This window comes from Anas platyrhynchos, chromosome 3, assembly GCF_047663525.1.
Source record: "Anas platyrhynchos isolate ZD024472 breed Pekin duck chromosome 3, IASCAAS_PekinDuck_T2T, whole genome shotgun sequence".
NCBI lineage: Eukaryota > Metazoa > Chordata > Aves > Anseriformes > Anatidae > Anas > Anas platyrhynchos.
This window is the reverse complement of record NC_092589.1, coordinates 39,011,245-39,024,474: the sequence shown is the minus strand read 5'-3', so window position 1 is coordinate 39,024,474 and position 13,230 is coordinate 39,011,245. Positions and strand designations below refer to the sequence as shown.

Below are 13,230 nucleotides of genomic sequence, written 5' to 3'. Positions count from 1 at the left end.
GGAAAAGACAAAAGCCAAGTGGTCCAGACTGAGCTTGAAGCCACTGTTCCCTTACAGGTACTTCTGAAAAATTGATGCAGAGCAACTCTGTCAGGATAAAAACGACCCTTCTGGGACAGGTAGACGCCCTATAGGTATCTATGGCTAGCAGCAAATTCTTACAGAAGGTATACATCCTTCTGATTGTCAGAGGCTTTAACCTCAGCATCCAGACCATCGTGGTCCAGCAAGCAATGGCCCTACCCTTTATCAACATATTTCATCTCCTGAAATCAACATAAACTTTTTGCAAACCACAGCATTTTGTGGCAATGAGTACCAGGACTAACTCCATTCCCCTAGTCAAGTAGTTGCACATCTAGTCATTCATTGCAAGGAAAATTATTTTCTTTGGCTTTTTTAGACTTGCAGCCAGAAATTGTTACTAGGCACTCTGCGTTTTTGCTGGCGAGATTATTATTATTTTTGTTAATTGGTGTTGTTAACTCGGCTTCTGTATTGGAGGCAGACTTCCACCCAGCTCTGCTGATGAGAAATCTCAATACACTTGAGATAAAATTAGCTGGGAGATTGTAACCTTTCGTTAGCAATGTGGGTAGTAATATCCTCAGATGGTAAAACCAGATTTGGAAGAGAACATCTGCCCAAGCCTCATCGTGTGAAAACCATTTTAAAATGAAGTAAGTTTTGAATGACTGTCACTGAACTGAGGCAGGGGAGCCTGAGGGAGTATCTCTGTGTTAGCAAAGACTAATTTGTTGCATCTTGGTTTGGGTTTGGTTGGGTTCTGTCATCTTTAGATGTGCTTTTGCTTTCTGTGAGTATGCTTCAGTCTCTCTGGGTACACAGTTGATGTCCCCTTGTGGGCATCTTTAGATTCAAAAGTCACGCAAGTATTAAATCCTGATAATAAGTGGGTGAAATCACAAGTCAGTTCATTTCCCTGCCTCCTTTTCTTTGTAATCAGAAGATGAAGTCATTCCAGAAAATGCAGAGGAGGCTCTGCTATCCATGGCATACCATGCCTACAGTAAGCACACGTTTTAAATCACAGTTCTAGAGCTTATTTATACAGCCAAATGTCATGTGTTTAAAAATAATGAGTTTATTCAGAAAGAAACATTTCCCCCAAAGTGATTAATTAATGGAAGGAGACTCATTCTCAGTGTAACAGCCAGCGAAAATTATTCCAGGCGTTCTCTTGAAGTCGATTACCTGTTGGAAAATCTGTTCATGCCACCAAGCCGATCCAAGTTCAACAGCTAGAAATAATGAAGCAATGATATATAGCACAAAACGGTAAGTTTTTCATAATTGCTTCTGCATTTCATTGTAATGCGTCAATCGGATTCAAAGACAGCAAACTGGTTTTTGAACTTTAAAGTTAAAAATAACAGAGTTATTTATTTTATGAGGCAAACGGTGGCCTTTCTGGCTACTGATGCGGAGATGTCATTTTTCTTATGTCCATAAAAAGATCTGAGACCCAGTAGTGTCAAGATGGTTTTAATAGTAAAATTGTTTAATTTTTCCTAATGCATATGTGAAATCGGGAAAAAGCAAGTGATGGTGACGTTGGTAAAAGCACACGTATGACTTGAGACTCACTCAATGTCATAGTTGCCGACTCTTCAGCACCTTACCTCAGATCATATTTAGCGTGAAAGAAAATGGCTATGCCATTGAGCACTATCACAAAATTGCAATTGCTGCTGTTCAAGGTGTTTGCTGGAGCTGCAAAGCCCAGGCAGACACACACGGATGCTCTGGTCAGCCACAAAAGCCTCCTCAGTGCTCCTCGCCTGGTATTTCAGCTCGTACATGGGTGCAGGCTTGGCAGTGGGCTGCTTTGCTTCGCTGTGACTGCAGCTCAGTATCCCTCCCAGTGCTGCTCGGTCTTTGCTCCCTACTTGTGGAGTTTCATAATGGAGATACAAAAACACATTTCACAGTGAAACTTGGCAAAGTGACAGCCAAGAAATCATTTTTCCCTAGTAATTTTAAATGTATCGGCTCAGTGTCTGTTCAGATATTCTAAGAAATGGAGGATGGGGGAATAACGCAGTTTAAGAAGCTTGATGTCTCAGGTTGGTTCTGATGGGGAGATGTCGTTTGTCTTTTCTTCATAAAAAGGTCTGAAATCCAATAATTTCAAAATATTAATGAAAAGCTACATAAGCACCAAATGGATATATGGCTAGCTCTGGGATTGCTCTTTTCCAGTGGATTCATAGCATGTCTTGTCTAGTAAAAAATAAAGTAAAATAAATCTAATTGTAGGTATTTATGCAGTTGAAGGACCAGAAAGGTTCCAGCGGAGTTACTCTCATCTCTGAAGTAAATTAAATGCACTTTGTAACACTTTCTAATTACATATTTACTCAAGGAACTGTTCTGATCTTCAGGGTAAGTGCTCTAAGATTTATAGGAATGTTTATCCTTTTTTCTTTTTTTTCCCCTTTTGTTTACACAAGTACCAAATTTATGATGCCAGATTTATGAGGAAATTCAAAACTATGCTTGACCACGCATTATCAGCTCATTGGCCTGGTGTGCCTTTCCACTTGAAAAGGTAAAATCCATGTCAGCCACATAGGAACTTGCAGTTGCTTGGGAGCGGTTTCTTTGGCCTGTAGCATAAGGTTATTTGAAAGACATTTCAAATATGAAATGTTGTTTAATTGTTGTTCAAATATACCTACATAATTTCCTTTGAAGGACAGACATCTTGCAGTTGTATAACATCAAGTAGACTCTCCCTAACTAAGTGTGTTTGTGTGGCCAGGAAAATGAGGTGAAAAGGTGCCAAATGTGGTTTGGAAAAGTAAGAAGCAGGAGCTCCTGGGACCCGGGCTGTTGGTGGGGTAGTGCAGGGAGAAGATGGAAGCTGAGGAGCTTGTACATATTTCACATCTTCAGAGGACCAAAATCCTCAGTTCTAGGGGAAGTACAGAATAATTTCTTTCTCTTCCATGGATCTACTCCTATTTCATGCATTTTCTAAGATCAGAATGCAGCCCTGTGTGACAAAGAGGTTTGTTTTGAGATATTTTTAACTTGTGTGAAAAATGTGTCATTTTTTGTTTTCTGGTTGTGCCTGCAAAACTGGAAGATCCTACTGATTCACACCGCGGTGAGGCACAGCAGCATTTGTTTGTATTCTGAGGAGGGGGAAGTGAAACAATCACACATTCAAGGGAAAACATGCTTAATGTATCCACACATATTAATTTGCCACCAGTAGAGATCCTTAGCAACAAAATGGATCATTACTCATGCAAAGATGATGACTGAAAACCGTAAAATGCATGTTCTCTGCAGCAAGCATCAAATGAGACAATGGCATGCAGATTTCTGTCATTTATGGTGCTCCACTTTATTGTTTTCTAGCCTTGTACCTGGTGAGAAAGAAAAGACCCAAGAGATGGCAAAGAGCTCCCTCCATTTCATCTGCCCATTTTTTTTGGTATTGTTTGAAAGAAAACTTCTCAGGCAGATGTTATTTGTTTGCAGCCATGCCATTCTTAAAATACACCAACAAATATACAATGAAGACCAGCAGTGGAAAACAGACTAGAGCATGCACTTGAACATACAAAGTATTATTTTTAACTGCTTTTCCAAAAGGACTGTGATTTTAATAATAATCTGCTTTGTTGAAGCATCTCTCAGATGAGGACTTCAAATTGTGGTAGACAAATTGTCTCAACATGTCTGTGGAATAGGTAAGTACTATTAATCCCATTTTACAGAGGGAGAAATCTGAACATCAGAGAGCTGAGAGCACTGTTTTCCAGCTTTGGTGTTACAAAATGACTGTCAGAGTTAACAGTATTGTATTAAATTTCTCCCCTTAAGTCCAATTTAGTCTTCTGCCTTTCCAGCAGAAGGTTTGTTATAACTTCAGCTTTTCCAGTCACAGGCTGTAAAGTGGGCAAAGGCAGGGATGGGTGGGAGAGATGGCCAGTCATTCCTGAAATGAACAATGTGCCTCGGAAGTTAATTATAAGCTCCTCAGTTAAACATGTCATAAAAATGTCAGGCTGGATGTAGACTGCTTTCTTAAAGTTCTTCAACCTGAAACTGGTTAACCTACCACAGAGCATGGGCAAATTCCCCCAAAACTTATGGCCCTAATAATAGTAGCATTTCTTTCTCTCTCTCTTTTTTATTTTTTATTTTTAAAATCACATGCATGCAAGGTATTGATTACTGGGAACATGTAGTCATCAGCATTACTTCACCCAGTGTCCCTGACAGATACTTCAAGTATATGAGTGGCTTAATGAGAAAGTCAAGTTCATGATGAAAAGAGAAACTTAAAAACATGGCAGTCTATGAAGGGTAAAAGTCTAAAAGAAATTTCCAGTTCTCAGAATAAATGCTGTTCTTGTTGGAAGGGTATATACTGAGGTAGGCTTGCTCAGTGGGTTGGAGATGCACTTTGATATTTCATAAGTACTCTGTTGCTTGAAAAAGATTTTTAAAAATGTTGTTCTGGATACCTTAGGCTCTGATAGTGCCTATCAGGCTAAAACCAGCTTGTTCTTTGCCATACTTATGCCAGCTTCCCCTGGCTGAACTCAGAGCTGCACTCCATGCTGCCAGTGGTCCAAGCCTCTGCCAGTGAGAGGAGCACAGAGGCTGCCAGCGCATCCCCAAAATGCTGGAGTGGGCAGGGACTTGCACTGTGAGCATCCTCAGCAATACTGCTTTAATGAGGGGCAGAACTGGGGACAAAGAGAAGAGCCCTTTTCTCTCCCCACCTCTGTTGCTCATTCCTCATTTAACATATGCATGAAAATTTGGGAACAGTTCCTCTTTGGAGTCAGGTTTTACTTGCCTGAGAATTAGTTAATCCTTGTATAAAATCAGCTATATTAATAGTTATTGTCCTTGCCCACACTTCACTCGTCTGTAGATGTGAACAGGGAAGCTGAGCAGCAGGACACAGTAGTTTTGAGTGTTCATTCTCCAATATTTGGTGCCTAAAAATGAAAGTCAACGTGTCACAATTTAGTGGGAGGTGTTGCCTTGTCTTCAGATGTTGTCAAAGAAGCTCCTAAGGAGACAAATGAAAGAATAATTTTATTTTGAATGTGTAATCCCTTTTATGACTAATTTAAGTCTCTTTAGCACTTTTTTTTTTTTTTTTTTGAGCTATGTAGTTCATTCCAAAGTATGCTAATGCAAAGGCACCAAAAACATGAAGGTGAGCCATTAGCTCATTAATACTAGTAGCAGAAAATAAAAGAATTAGCAAACTCCATGATGGGCAGTCACATCCAAAACAAATGCGATCTCAGTGGAATTAGATGTGCTGCTAACAACAAAAACCTGTGATAATACAACCTTTTAAAACTATATATTTCATAAATGGAAAAAACGAACCAACGAGGCTGCTGGTGCAGCTTTCAAGAAGCTGGACTGCTCAATGACACGCTAACATCACACAGAGGTAGCGTGTGCGAACAGGGACTGCAAGCACGGAAGCTTCAACGTCCCTCCAACAAAGCCTGATAAATGCCAGCTCTGGCAGTGTGCATGGCAAGTTACCAGGAGCTCAGTGAACTCCTGTGCTCAGAAAGCCTTGTGCTGGGAAGGAAAAATGAGCTGGGAAGTAATAATGATAACAGGATTCAATGAGGTAGATGTGATTCACATTTCTTCAATTGATCTTGGCCCGCAACACTAACACTGCTTGGCAGAGTGTGGTGCAGGAGGATCTACTCAGACGTTCATTTTGACACTCAAGCTGATCTACGGCTAAAACAGGGCATTTTTTTTCTTGAAAGTCATATTTACACTGTACCTAAATGAGGTGAGTACTTCAAAACACTTGTCTGTGAGAATTAGTACTTTGGAGAGGGATTTCCTAGTCATTTATAAAACCTCTGAGTACATTTGTGCCCTTCTGGCTTACTGTCAAGAAACCTGGGTAGTGCTGAGCTCCATGCAAATACGTATTGGTGGCAAGCCCATAGGAGCCAGAGAATAGCAAATATTGACCCTTTTGTGTCAACAGAAAAGCAAAGTGCAGAACTGGCTGTGAGCAGATCAATTTTCATTTTCAGAATAAACGTTTGGCATATTGTTCTTGTTTTCAGCTCAACTCAATGTGTTGATGCTAAGAGGCTGAAATCCCTGTTCCTGCGGCTTACCTCTGTGTAAGAAATTGTCAAGTCATGTTTTCTGGGGTAGGTGGCACACATTTCTTTTTCTTCTGACCCCCAGTGCCATCTCTCACACTGTCTTATGCAACTTATTTGTGGTATGCTTCTTTACCCTCCGGGTGCTCTGGAAAATGCCCTGCAAGGGCATTTCTTGGGCACTTCTGATGGTGACCTAGAGCTCCGGTGTGCAGATTCACTGCGCTTCCCCTGCACCCTTTGGACAAGAAAGGTATGCAAGTTACTGTGAGTCACCGTTACTTCAGTTAGGTTAAGGTAAAATGCAATCCAAATTATTTATTTACAATGTACTCAGTAGGCAAAACAGTCAGAGGTATTTACGTGAGAATGGAATAGTTCAGATGGAAGGGACCCACAAAGATCATCAAGTCTAACTGCAACTTATGTGGAAAAAACGTGCACGTGTGCTTGGACCTCAGAGATCTCATCTTGGTGTGCCCTCTGTCTGGTGGTCTCCTGACTCTCTGGGGGCTTTGCCACCTCCTCCATGGTGGCCGTGGACATGCTGGTGGGGGTTAGACCATCTCTCTGTGCTGAGACTTACCTTTATTTTTTGCTGATGACAGGCTGTCTTTCACTGGATCATTTCTTTCACCCTGTGGACCGTGAGGCTGCACAAATGCTTGAGCTGACACCAGCAAAAGGGCAAGTAAGGGCAGGATGGGACCGCTGTCCCATCCTGGCTTAACATCTCTCTGAAATCATGGCCTCACTGTGAGCATTTCTGCCTGAAGCATCTCCTCATTTAGAGCCAAATATTTGGTGCCCGTCTGTTTGTATCAATGTAGCTACTTGATGCAAGTGTCTAAATGAGTTAGGTGTATGTAATTGCTGACTGGCTTTTGATAGAGAGCAGATGTGACAGTGATTTGCCACTTTGGGACAGCTTTTTGTCCAGGGACACAGTGATAGGAATCTCAGAGGTGTGGGAGCCAGCTGCAGGATGAGTTTCAAACTAAGCATGGGGCTTGAACTCTCTGCCTAACCCCGGAGACCTTCCCCTCCAAACAGATGTGAAGTGCATTGGCAGCTGCAACACACTGAAAAGCTTGCACAGGGTTATGCTGCTGTCTACTGAGCAGTGAAGGGGCATACACATCCAAACACAAGCACAAAATCCTTGCAAGATAGAAATTACCTTTCACTGCTCTGCATGTGATTTAATTGCCAGTCACCCAACCAGCACATCTTTAAATGCTCACTTTGTTTTCCCACTGGACAAAGACATTGCACTGGTTATTCCTATATAATTAAGAAGTCCAGAGCAGGTTATTTTTCTTGATCATCTTTCCATCAGTTGTTGAAGCCGCATGGGTTCCTAAACATTCTTCTTGGGAAAATCTGGTAAATCTGTTTGTTTTGCCATCTAGACAATACCCACCGACATCATAAACAAGCTTTGTCAATGAAACCTAGGGCACTACGACGTGCAGCATGACAAGAAAATGTGTGATTTGTACCTAAAGGTGAAAAAAAATAAATATTAAGGGTTCCATGAAGATTATGATTTCCTCAAATTCCACATTAAATGATTGGCCACAAAAAGGGTTGATCAAAAACAAAGGTGAAACGTGTTGTATTCATAGAGCGTGGCAGGAAAGGTTTGGAAAGAAGTGTTGCTGGAACGGCAGCCCTCGGGAGGCTTGTTCAGGTTCAGAGCAAACCAGCAGATGCACAAACCCACTGTGTTTCCCCAAATTGGGCAGGCTAGGCAGCTAATGGGGTGATGGCTATATACGAGGCAGGGCAAGTCAGAGGTCCAAACTAGCAATAAACTCTCAAACAACACAACTTACATGCACAGGGAGACGAATATATCTCCGTGACATATGTGTTGTGGGGGCTTTGGAAAATAAATACGAAATGTCCAGAGCATGTGAAATGGAAGAAGGTGTTGCAAGAGAACCAATTTCACCTAAAATCGTACCAGGTAACAGCCCAAAAGCCAAACCGGATCACTGCTGCCTCTGTTTGGGCAGAGCCCTTCTGTTGTGGGTCTTACAGGTTAGCAAAAAAAAAAAAAAAAAAAAGAGAGAGAGAGAAGAGAGAGAGAGAAGTCACAGAGAATTAAAGCAAGATTCTGGTGAAGCTATAACCTGCATTGCTGTAACTGAGAAAACTGAGATCTGAACAAATGTTGAAAAAAAATCAAATTTTCTTCTTTCTTTGCAAAGGTTCAGCTAATGAGTGACTCAGCCTTATATAAGAAAAGTCTGGATGGGGCATAATAAATGTGAGTCACTATTATGAATTTTCAGATTTTCTGTGGAACTCTTTTCCTTACAGGGTCTTTGTATTGGGAAAGGGAAAGGAAAAGGGAGAAGGAAAAGGAAAGATTTGCATCAAAATTCCTGTGGCTATAAATACGGATGAGATTATGCAAACCGCAAGTAAATGTCATTTGCCTCCCTTTGCATAAATGTGTGGAGAGAGGGTGGTAAGAGAACATACAAGGCAATCTTCACAGGAGAAGCAAAGTGTAAGACTGCGGTGAAAAAAGACCAGACATACTACAGACATGGGATCTGTGCAGAAACAACAGCAAAGCAGTGATTTCCATTGCTCCAACCTCTTGGAAAAGGATCGATTCTGCGGCCCTTCAGCATCTGATGTGTGAGGCTCGCAGCGATCGCATGTACTGGAGGATGTTGTTCCTCAGTCATGCAGGCATTTGCCACGTCACCTTTGCACTCTGATGGAATGGCCACCCATGTCTGAACACTGGGTCATAAAACTGATGCTCCCAGCCCAGGAATATTTTATGGAGCCAGAACAGCTGATCTATATTGCTTTTGAAGACTGTTTATCTATCTGAAAGCTTTGGAGGGTGATAACCCTCTTAGCTCTTTTGTTCTAGTACTCTCCAAAAGCTCTGTAATTTTTCCTTTCCCTTCCAGTCCCCACATTTGGGACTTAGAATATCTCTTTGTGTTGGAAAATAATCATAAAATAGCTTGGGTCACAGCTGAGTCATTCTCTAAAGTTTGTTGATTTAAAAAATAATAAAAAAAAAGACTGTCCTGACTGTCCAGCTAACAGAAATCTGTTCTCCTTGGATGGGGTGATTCCCACTTATTTTAATGTGCAATGCGTTTAAGAAATGATTAAATATTTCTTTTATGCCCCAAAGCTGATGCCAAGTTTTACTTGTTTTCTTTACTGAAATAACAATCTCTTGGGGTCAAATGGCTGTTGCTTTTGGTTTTGCCTTCCTCACAGATTAAAAATGATGGTCTTGTTCTTACAGGAGAGCTGACTGTGGCCATGCTCAGCACTTCTAAGGATCAAGCCTGCACAAGTCACTTCAAATTAGAGTTCCTTGTCTGAAAGCAGCTCTGGAAAGTCAATGGCAAATCAATCTGTTATGAAGAATGTAAACACCTGGCAACAAATGTAGGCAAGAGAGGGTTGCAGTGAAGTGCAAAGCGGCGTTCACAGGATCCTGCAGCAGGCTTCACTCTTGGTTTCTGCTTGCTTTCTCTCTCTGAAGAGCAGATGAAAATGTATTTAGTGAAATGAGGTTCCTAGAAAGAAGCTCAACTTCCAGATGGCTGATACCACGCAAGCACCAGCTGTGAGGAGGTAAAAAAGTCTGCTTTTAAAAAGAAATAGGCAATGCCAGCCTGCTATTGCTGAACTTAGGGGGTTGTATCTCTGCTGCACTCAACTGGTTTTAAGGGCCATACATGTCCAGGGTCTGCACATAGCCACTGGTATGAGTATGCTCCTCCTGCTTGCCACTAGAGCATCTAGCACACACCGAAAGAAATGCTATTTTTTTAGACATTGAAAACTTTGTCAAGCAATACCAAGGAGCAGCCAATAGTCACCTGGGCACTGGAAACATTTTCCATAATGCCAAGAGCTCACAACTCTACGAGAGAATGCATGGCGGTCTCTAGAAGGTGAGAGGTTGCTTTATCCTGTGGTTGTTACTCTTATATATGGACAAAATGCTTTAAGCATGGTGTACAGGTATATGCTGTTCTTTGGGGATTAGCTGGTGGGGCAAGGAGCAGGGAAGAGGAGAGGTAGGCAGCAGGCAGGAGCTGGGTTTGAGCAGAAGCATCTGTCTGTGGCCTGAGAGACACATGGGGATTAAGGCAGCATGGGCGTGATGTGCCATGCTGGCAGTGGTACAAGGGAGAGGAGAAAGCAGGACCCTTTCTGAGCCTTTAGCTCACAGGTCTGTTCCTGATGCTGCTGAACCCTAAGAATTCAGTGTCTGGGTGCTTGCCGGACCCACACCTCCAGGTGAGCACAGACACTCCTATGTAATTGCAGGTGTGATAGGGGCTCTTTCGTGTCTCTACTAAACACAGCTCAGCTGTGGGGGAAACCAGGTTCTCTCTGAGTTACCAGATTTGCTAACATTAGCTTGCTGCAAGATTATTGCTACCAAGTGATCAAAGGTACCAGACAGCCTCAGAAGGGAGAGCAATGGAGATGAGTGGGATTGTGAAGTTCTCTTACTGCTGTTATTGTTATCCCCAAAAATGCTCCTGTTTGAAAGAATGTGCTTCCACTCTCCCCAGTTCCTAGGTTGCCTGAAAAAAAGTGAGTTTTTGAAGAACTGCAAAAAAAATTTTTTTTTTCAAAAAATATTTCTGCATAGAACAGAACAGGCCCTCTTGTTCTTTAAAAAAAAAAAAAAAGAAGGAAAGAAATAAAAAGAAAGAAAGAAAGAAAGAAAGAAAGAAAGAAAGAAAGAAAGAAAAAAAAAAGAAAGTAAGTTTTCTTTGTTGTTCCCTAAATGAAAAATGGAACAACTCATTTCAGTGTTTTCAAAACAAAACTTTACCTTTCTGTTTTGACACAGTACTGTTAAGCATAAAGATTGGCCTTTTTTTTTTTTTTTTTTTTTTTTTTTTTTTTTTTTTTAAGGAGACTTAAAAGCATTTGTAATTCTAACCCTTTTACTTTGAACTAAATGTTTCAGGCTGGCTGCACTGAAATAATGTCTGCTTTTCCTTTTTTGCGTTGTTTAAAAAAAAATCATTTTTATTCTGACTGAACACATTCTGATCCCTTCTGCCTTTGGTTGGAAACTTAAAGCTGATAGTATTTGCCAGGTTTAAGTGAAAATCTGTAAATATTCCTTAGACACTGGGTGAGATCTTTAACTGGCTTTGAGCATTGTAATCCTAGTGAAGTCAAAAGAACCAGACTGATTTATACCAGATGTTTATCTGGACCTCCAAGGGGAATGTAATCAGTATCATGGATTAAATTTGCCATTAATACATAAAGATCTGTTTACATCAGCAGAATTACATCTGTGCTTCCTCACAGATAGATTTTGTCCAAGCCTCCACTGGTAATGCTGTCATCCTTGTGCCGCGGGTTGAAGTTCAAACCAGTAACAGACGCCCAGGAGGCTTTTGCTGGAGAAATGCTTCAGTCTTCGGGCCTGAGATTTACACCGGTGTTCGTGCGATCCTAGATTTTAAACAGTTCGTTGTCAGATGTTCATTTTATGTGTGAAGACCAGAGTGAAATGAAATGAAGGGGAAGATGACTGTTTGAATTAAGATTTTTTTTTTCCTCCAAAGGAATGTTATACAACAGGGGTACTTTGTATGGCCACCAGAATGATCGCTGGTGTGAACCAACTGGTGGGGAAATGCTTCCTGCACTCACATAAGCAAGAAAACTGTTGCAGCTTGGAAAATGAAAACTCTGATTTATGAGCATGAAGGGCTTGAAGTCAATATTTTGCTCTCCTTAGTTTTTCTCTAGTGGCTTTGACAGTTCTGGGTTTGAGGAGATGCAGATTTTCAGGCTGGCAGGATGCAATGGACTAGCTGATTTCCAAAGCTGTCACTGGTCTTTGATTTGTATGTTCAGTATTTTCCTTTTTGGACCAGTTAGTACCATTAACCTCTTGCCTGTCCTGGCTTGGTATGCAGCAGCTTGTTGTCTCCAGGGAAATCTGGGTAGGGCTCTTTTCTACATCTTCTAGAAGAGGCCATGGTCCCACATCTGTCTTGCACCCTCGTGAGTGAGTTTTAAACCCCAGAGAGACAGTAGAGTTGTTCCTGGACCTTGTGTACACATCGAGCCCCATGTACTCATCCTAAACTCGTGTTGAATCTGTGTCTGTGGCAGGTGAGGCACTGAGTGTCTCACTTGGAGCTGGTGCTGCTGGTGAGGGTGGTTCTTGCCTGTTTGAGTAGCACCAGCCTTTCTTCCACTGTAGCAGTCAGCCCTTCTCTGAATCAATGTCAATTATTTACACGCTTGAAGTGATTTAAAATGACGAGCACAGAGGAAACTGTCTAAGATTTATAATTTGCTGTGAACTATTTCAGCTATTTTTAGCAGGATCACATGGAAACATCCTGATGGTTTGGGTTATCCATGAAATGAGTATAATCACGCTTACTTCTCTTGCAGGGAGATCCTTCTGTGAGAACTGACTAGCATCCAGCCATATAACTGACATAGGAAAGTAGGTGAACACTTTGGGGTTAGATTTTATTTGAAAAATTCAGAGCTGCTGTTCAAGACAATTCTTTGAAATGCTCAGCAAAACTAAGAAGGATTTGGGGTCTTGTTGTTGCTGTTCCTGGAGTGCTTCTGTTCCCATATTCCTAGGGAACAAGAGAGCCCTCTGGCATAAATATCTTTTTCATCCCTGTTTTATCTATTGGTTTTCCATTTCCTCTTTTCACTATACCATCCACCTCTACTGAGCAAACTGAGTGCTGAGACTTTACCAAGGCACACCAGAGAGTAAGAGGCAGACCTACAAGCTTTGGGATTATTTAATATTAAGCTGTTATCAGGGTAGATTTTTTTTAAAAAGAGTGTTTTCCTAACAGGCCTGGTACATCAAGAATTTCTGGCTGAGTCAGTACATTCCTGCAGGGAGATGTTAATCCTTTATGTAGTGTTTGTTTTACCTTCTCCTTAGCAGAGCATATTGCTGGTATGCAAGGAGATTGCTGTCATATGGCCCTCGATAGCTGCTTCATAGGGGAGTTCTGCAGCTCCTTGGTAGGGAAGTTATATGTTTGTTTTTAGTGACATCTATGCC

General features: G+C 41.4%; 1 long non-coding RNA gene across 6 annotated transcripts in view; it reads left to right on the top strand.

Moving 5' to 3' along the window:
- The window catches only part of LOC110352708 (uncharacterized), a 73,950-nt gene that overhangs the window by 21,846 nt on the left and 38,874 nt on the right, over positions 1-13,230 (top strand). For 4 of the 6 annotated variants that reach the window (XR_011808186.1, XR_011808184.1, XR_011808185.1 and 1 more), the window contains 2 exons: positions 1,194-8,424; positions 9,439-9,773. This is a non-coding gene — a long non-coding RNA (uncharacterized lncRNA). The other 2 variants (XR_011808182.1, XR_005264721.2) reach the window with 2 other exon arrangements.